The sequence below is a fragment of the Neomonachus schauinslandi genome, chromosome 3, assembly GCF_002201575.2.
Source record: "Neomonachus schauinslandi chromosome 3, ASM220157v2, whole genome shotgun sequence".
Lineage (NCBI taxonomy): Eukaryota > Metazoa > Chordata > Mammalia > Carnivora > Phocidae > Neomonachus > Neomonachus schauinslandi.
Genome location: NC_058405.1, coordinates 190,363,703 through 190,371,736, shown reverse-complemented (window position 1 = coordinate 190,371,736; position 8,034 = coordinate 190,363,703).

Sequence of the window (8,034 nt, the reverse complement as noted above, 5' to 3'; positions counted from 1 at the left end):
GAGAACAGTCAGGAGGCCGTTGCCATGTCTAAGCTAGAGACGAGGGTGACCTGGATCAGGGTGGTAGGTGGATGTTGTAGAAAAGTTAGTGTTATCCACAGATGCTTTGCCATCTCTCCTGTCAGGAGATGGGGAGTCTTTTCCCTTTCCTTGGAATCTGGGCTGGCTCCATTCTTTAACCAACACAATGACCCCACCACCGAGACTGTGTAAGGCCCAGGGTGCTGGGAGAAGGGGGGCGTTTTGAGAGAGAAGAATCTAGTACTCCTGTCCTCCTGAGCTACCCAGTGCAGTGTGGAAGCCAGCCAGGGGCAGGTCTGACTCTCGTGCCAGGAAGGACTGAGCTCAGATCTGGCTGCTCAGGAAGGCTTCCTGAGGAGTGGGGTCCCTTGAGACCACGACTGGGAAGATAAGTCTGGAAAGCTGGCAATGATCTCGCCCAGTGAAGTGGGCTACATTGGGTGGAGAGTGTTTGAGGCAGTGGGAGGCAGAGAGCAGAATGTTTCCATCTCAGGGGACGGCAGGGCCAACACCCGGGACACCAAAATGGTTCAGCGTGGAAGCCTGGAGTTCCAGCGGGGCTGGAGAGCTCCGGAGGGCTCCTGCTGGACAAAGCACACTGGGCGGCCAGAGGGCGCTTTGAGGGGCAAAGTCGCCTTAGTCCGTTCAGGCTAGATAACGGAAGGCCAGACCCCGGGTGGCCAAGCCACAGCCCTTCCCCTCCCACAGTTCCTGGGAGGAGGCCAGGCTGCCAGCAGGGTCAAGTTCCACGCAGCACCCGCTCCCCGCTTGCGTCCTCCACAGCCTTTCCTTGCTTCGTGTACACGAGGTAGAGGGAGAGCCCATAACTCTTCCTCTTCTTGCAAGGGCCCCACCTTCATGACCGCATTCCTACCCTAATCACCTCCCAAAGGCCCCGCCTCCAAATACATCACGTTGGGAATTAAGGTTTCGGCGGGGAAATTTGCCGGGACACAAACAGTGATGGGGCCAGGTGAGAAAGGCGGCGTGCACGAGGACATGGAAGGGAGGTTGGCAAGGGGCAGGACAGGGAGAGGTGAGGGCACCTGGCGCAGGTCACAGGTGGGGGAAGGGGAAGGGTCAACCGCACTGCGAGTAGTGAGCAGGTGGGTCACAGGGCCCCCGCATCGACCCCTGGCTCAGGGAGGGCCCCAGGGTCATGGGGGGCTGCAGGGAAGGGGTGCGGGGCCTAGCCCTTTGCATGTCTGGCGCCCCTCCTGCCGGCCACATGGTAGGCTTGTGCCTCCCTGCACCTGGATGGCAGAAGTGGCCATGTGACTCACTTTGAACAATTAGATGTGGGCAGAGTGCCCTGTGTCACTCCCCGGGGAAGCAGTGACAAGCCGAGAGTGACTCCTCACCTCTCCCACGTCCCAACAGCAACAACTCCGTCAGCCTGAGCCCCTCGCCAAGTGGCAGACAGAGGGAATAGCTTGAGCTGCTGAGATCTGAGGCGTGTTTGTTACCGTGCACGACAGAGCCCGTCCCTGACTGTTACATCCCCTCTGCCACCCCACCCCAGGATGGGTGCTCCTGCCTTCCGCAGGGGGGCGGCCGCTGCGGGAGCTGTCACGTGACGTGTTTCTCCAGAATCGTGCTATTAGCAGGATTTCTGTAGCAAGGTTTCAGAATGTCAGAAGCCACTTTCTGGGTATTGTTTCCAGGGCTTTTCCCGAATTGACTCATTCCATTCTCACCATGACCCTGTGAAGGGGGTGCTGTTCCCGTCCTCATGTTAACGATGGGGAACTGAGGCCCGGACGGGTGAAGGAACTTACCCGCAGTCACTGCCTCGTCACCCCTATCCCCATCCGGGCTGGGTCTGCTGTGGCACCCGACCTTCCCAAGACCCGACACCCCCGTGCGCGAGACCAGCACTTCCCAAAACGCATTTGAGGAGGAGATGAGGAGACACACTGTGAACAAACAGCCATACTATTAGGAGAGTTTGAAAACCTCCATTCCCGCGCCACCTGGAGATCGCAGCACACGGGAGCGTATGACCTTGGGCTGACCCAGCATCTCCCAAACTCATGGACTGACGTGACCTTTGGGAAGAGCCCTCGACCAGGGCTCCAGGACGCACTGTGGTAAAGCCTCTTCTGGGTGACTGTCCCCGAGTCGCCTGCGGCTGTCGTAATAAGTGGCCAGACACTGGGTGGCGTAGGACAACACGACTCTATTGTCTCGGTTCAAGGCCGGGAGCCTGAAATCCAGCTGAGGGCAGAGCTGCACTCCCCCCCCGGAGCCCTTGGGGAGGCTCCTGTCTACCTCTCCCAGCTCCGGGGCTCCCACGTCTCTGGGCTTGTGGCCGCGTCCCTCCAGTCTGCCTCTGTCTCCACGTGGCCTCTCCTCTGTGTCCCTGCTTGTCCTTCTGTCTCTTCTAAGGACCCCCGTCCTTGGGTCTGGGCCCCACCCTGATCCAGGATGATCTCATCTCAAGATCCTGACCTTCATTCTATCCTCAAATGCCTTTATTCCAAATAAGGTCCCATTCCGTGCTTCCAGGTGGACATATCTGTACGAGGACACACTCAACCCACCGCCACCCCCATGTGTTAAATTCCTTCTCAAATTCCTGCTCAGTAGCTCTGTCTCTCCCAGGCCTTGTTTCTAGTTGTGCGTTCCGTCCACCTTCCCCTACCCACCCACCCCCAGTTCCCTTCTGTTGATAAAACCCCTTCAGACGTGGGCCCCGCTGTCCTCACCAGCCCCCAGGGTGCGTCCTGACGCTCTGGTCGGGATCCAGCATCTGGCTACGCCAGGAGACACACCATGGCTCCTGTCTCCAGCCTGGGAGACTCCGGAGGCCACGTTCCTGAAAATCCCTCTCGAGTTCAACCGAGTAGGTCCTGGCGGGGAACGCCTGCCTTCCATCGGGAGGGTGGGGAGTTAGGCCACTGAGGATTCCAGCACTCATTTTTGGCCAGGACCAGAGCTCAATGCTGAGGCTAAGTGCATGGGAATATTATTTCAACTGCCTTTAAGAAAACTAGCTCCACGCCATAAAACTCTTGGCTGGCACCTTTGCACTCCAGCTTTCAGACTTAAATGCCATTGGTCTGTTTCTCAGCAACATTAATTAAAATCCTTTTAAAGACCGGGCTGTTTTCCGCACAGGAAAACAGCTCTCACCTGGGGAGCACTTTCACAGGTGAATTGGCTCCTTAAAAGCTTTTAAATTAATGTCATTCCCCATAATTCATACTTTGTCCAAAAAGAAAGCCTTACAACTGCACTAGCTTCCTCGCCCATCAAGTGAGGGTCGGTGGGGAAGTGGGGGCAAGGCTCGCTCTGAAGGGGCCGCTCCATGGGAGGCCGCACTCCCGGCCAGCCGTGCTGTGTGGGGGGCCGTGGCTGGGACTGCGGCTCCATCACACGCTTCTGGAAAGGGCGGTCTCCCTCTGTCTGGCTTCACGTGCTTTCTGCTGAGAAGGAATTATCCATAGAGGGCGAGTGCCCCCCACGTTGTTCTATTCCTTGAAGACCCAATAGCAACCCGGACTCGCGTTTAGCCCCCCGTTTCTGGCAACGATGAGGAGGCCTGTGCCCACACGACCCCCGTGTCTCCCCCAGGCCTGGCTCAGTGCTTCGACATTTCATCAAATTCGGTCCTCACAGCTACACCATGAGGCAGGTCCTCTCATCTCCTTCTAAAAAGTAGAGACAGGCTCAGAGAGACCAAGTCACTGGTACCAGCCAATACAGCAAGAAAAACTGGGATTACAGGCCAGTTCTTCTGGCCCCAAAGTCGTTTCATTCCCACTAGGCTCTGAAGAGTGGCTGGTTTTGTAAGTAATTTAACAAGGACTGAAGAATCGGGATGCTACACGTGCAACTTGTTTCAAGAGTCTGGGTTGTGCCATCTGCCCCCCCCCGGGGGGCTTCCTCAGCCCCTGGTAGTCGCTCCCCACCTGTTGCAGAGAAGGGGCGAAGCTGAGGCAGTTCTCAGGGGCTCCCCTGGGAGGCCGGAATAAAGAGGGGTACGGAAATGCAACCCGGGGGGCCACGGGAGAGCAGAGCTGCCGTGCCAGGGCCTGTGGGGTGTGGGGAGCAGGGAGCCCAGGCACCAGCAGCCTCCAGGCCCACCAACAACAAGAAGCATGAGGACACACCAGGTCCACTGAGAGCAGAGCCTGGCCACTGCCTCAGCCGACAGACCGTGACCCCCAGACGGGGAGCGAGAGCTGAGAGGAGCCCAGCAGACCAGCCCTGGGGACCACCGGCCGGGGAGAGGGCAAGCACTGCTTGCCCAGAGGATGGCGCCGTGTCCCACCTTGACGTCAGCAAGACAGCCAGGGCGTGGGACGAGCTGGGAGCCCTGGGACAGCAGAGGGATACCGGAGGGGCCTGTCCGTGGGTGTCTAGCTGCGGTGACGCAAGCTGTCTTCAGGTGTCAGGAAGGTCCACGCGCTCACGCGCCACAGCGAGTGCGTTCTCAGGGGGCGATGGGGGGCAGCCGCAGGGTTCAGCGCGGACCACGATGGGCACAGGAGACCGGGGAGCAGCGTGTGCGGAGAGGCCAGCCTGCGGGGCTCCGGGAGGCCCCTCGGACTTCAGAGGCCGGGTGGTCAGCAGAGGTCTCTGAGCCTGGATCCCAGCAGGTCAGGGGCCCAACACCACCAGCATGGAGGCTCGATGCCACGGGACTCGGGGACGAGCCGACCCAGGAGGGGCCAGCCGAACTCCCACAGCTGTCCTCGTACCATGCCGTGGAATCTCCTTCCTCACCTCCTCCAGTCTGATTGAAATTAAAACTTCAGCGTCCGTCCCGTCTACAGCGTCGCCCACCCCAGCTCAGGCCAGACCCACAAAGTCCTCCACCAGCCCGCAGAGTCCCCCCATCCCTCCTCTGCATTCTCCCACACCTGTCGCCACGCTGCAGCCTGGGTCCCCCAGGTGTGGGAGGCAGGGAGAAGGGGTTGTCGAAGCCCTCACCGGCACCCTCCTCCCGACGTTCGTCCCCACGCTCGCCATGGGTGCCGCGGGCGCTGCCTGCCCCAGCGTCCCTGCTGGCTGGCCACTCCAGCCCTCAGCTCCGTCCCCACGCTCTCTCCGCTACGTGCTCTGCCTTCCCTGCCGCGCTCGGAGGCGCCCCGCCAGCAGCCTCAGCTCCTCAGAGGTCACAGGTGAGGAGGAGAGGCCTGGCCCCTGGGCGGATCCGCAGGTAGTGCCAACAGCAGGGCCATGAGCGGGACCGAGGGCAGCCCCGACAGGATCGATGCCGGCAGGCAGAGGCCAGCGGAGACGAGGACAGTCAGAGGCGACACCTCCCCACACCCATGCCAGGCCGCCCACCCCTGCCCCCACCAAGCCCAGACCCAGCCCCGGCAGACGGGAGGAAGAATCCCCGAATTGGCAGTTTAAGCAACTACGTTGATCTGAAAGACATTATCTGTCATTTCTGTTATCCGGCTATGCATAGCCTTGATTCCGAGAATAAGTTTGGTTATAAAAAAAAAAAAAATCACTTTTTGAAACCTTTTATTAAAGCATACTACCCAGACAGAAGAGTGTGCATATTGTAAGTGTGGGTGGAGGTCAATTAATTTTTCACAAACTGGAGATGCCCAATAAAATAGTCACTTCCTAAACTTTGTGTGTGTGGCCTCTGAGAATATTGTTCCCAACGCAAAGGAAATGAGTCTTCCCGCCAACAAGGGTTTTAAGTCCCCTTGCAGGTGCCCCTCACAGAGACACACCACCCAGGGAGGTCCCGGTCTCAACAAGGAAGCCGCATGGGTTCTTGTCACCGCAGTGGGGACGGTGGATCCTTGATGGAGAGACCCGGGGGCTGACACAGAACGAGGGAATATACGCCCTGGAGCAGCAGCGCCCCCTCCCTGGCTGCTCATGTGCGTCCCGGGGAGCTTGTAAAAGCCTGGAGCCCGGGGTGCACCCCAGCCGGTCAGTCCCCCCCTCCAAGGCCGGGTCCCAGGCATGCTGTTTGTGAGAGCTGCCCAGACGGCCCGGGAGCAGTGAGGGGTCCGCTCCACAATCCCCGTAACTGCTGTGAGCACACGGTCCTGCTTCCCATGCTACCCACGCCAGCAGGCGGGGGCGGAAAGTCTCAAAGAGCCCTCTGTTACGCTGGCAAATTGAAGAACCTCTCGAGGCCTAGGTGGCCAGTGTGCTTGTCTGCTCAGGCGGCCACAACGAAGTACCGGGCAGCAGCGGCAGCTTAAACAGCAGAAACTCATTTCCTTTACACCTCTGGAGGCGGGCCGCCCGAGGCCAAGGTCCCCACCAGTTTCTTCTGAGGCCTGGCTCCTTGGCTTGTAGATAGACGGCCGTCTCCTCCCGGGGTTGCCACAGGGCCTTTCCTCTGTATCTGTGTCCTAGTCTCCACTCCTTATAAGGACACCAGTCAGACCGGATCCAGATGCACCCGAAAAACCTCATTTTTAACTAACTACCTCTTCAAAGACTCTGTCTCCAAATGCAGTCATATTCTGAGGTACGGGGAGTTATTCATCTCGGGGCAGGAGGGACACAGCTCTGTCCCAGTCTCAGCCAGGTACCTCCTACCTGACCCGCAGCGACGCCCGGGGGCACCCTGCACGGGACTCTGCCTGCGGGAGAGTAGAACGTGCTGTCGGAGAAGCCCTACTGAGAACCGGCCGGGCTTCGGGCCCCCAGTGGGCCAGACCCCGGTGAGCAGCCCCCGCCCCAGCTGTCCACGCGGCGGATCCGGGCGGGGCGTCCTCACTTCCCAGGGGTTTCGGGCAACGAGCGTGGCTGCCACGTGGGGGAGGGTGGGCTTGAGCAGGAAGAGGACGGGGCGGGGGAACGCCCAGGCTCAGGTACAGCAGTCCCAGCAACACGTCGTTAGGACATGCGGTCCGCGGGGGCCCCAAGGCTGCGCCCCTGCCACGGAACCATCTGCAGACATCTGTGGGTGCCGAAGGGGACCAGGCTGCACACGCGCCCGGTAGGACTGGGGGTGCCGCTCTTGACAAGCGCTGTGCGGGGACTCCCTGAAAATGCGTCCTGTCTGGACTCCATAACTGCCAAGGTGTTTTATTTCCTGGTATGTTTCGATCAAAGGACACCGTTTTAAGACCCTGAGCTGCAATTTCCATTTCTCTGGAGAAATCATAAGAGGCCACGGCCAGTTACTATCCGTATGGATGAAGGGAAGAGAAAGAAATGGCCCCCTTCCCTTCGAGAGCGGGACCCATCAAAGACCACGGGGCCTGCTGGCCTCAGCCCTCGGGAAACGCGTTGCTCGAAATGAACTCTGCCCCAATAGCAGATAAAGAATGGAAATTCCTTTGGCAGAAGGAAAAAGGATCAGGCACTGTTAGTGAATTGGCCCTGCTACCCAGGAAATACACACGTGCTCTCCGACACCATCACAAAAAGAATATTCTCCATCTGCTGCTTCTGGAGAAGTGCAGCCAGGGTCTCTGGCAACACCGGCTGGCAGGAGAGCCCTCTGGGTGACCTCACGCTGTCCAGACCACGGGCTCACCATTGCTGCCTTCACCTTGCTCCTTACAGATGGGCGGCTGCTCAGCTGGAATGTTCTGGATGAAAAGAGACGCTTCGTGATCGCTTCCACGTACATCATTCCCATTTCCCTTTAAAACAGCTCAACGTCACTTAGGTTTTATGTGTAAGGAGATCCTAAGGCCACCCACGTCGTGGAAGCTGGGGTTGCCAGAAAAATTCCCAGAGTCCACATAGCTCCCTTCCTGGATCTGGGGACTTGATCTCACTAGTGAGGGTTTAGCCTCTGGCCCTAAGGTACAGTTTTCAAACATTTTTAAGCAGGAGGATCCTTTGTAAGATGAAATCTTACGCAGCAGCCTAATTTACAGAATAAAGTACAGGGGAGCTCTTTGGGCTGCAATGGGCCCAGAGCTTCCTCTTAGCCCTGGAAGGGCCCCAGATAGTCCCCAGGCCCCTAGCGGGGGTGAAGGAAATGCCCAGCCTCCAAGAGGGACAGACGGACAGCTCAGGGCATCAGCTCCCGACATGCTCCTACATTATCCATACGTGAGCTCCGCG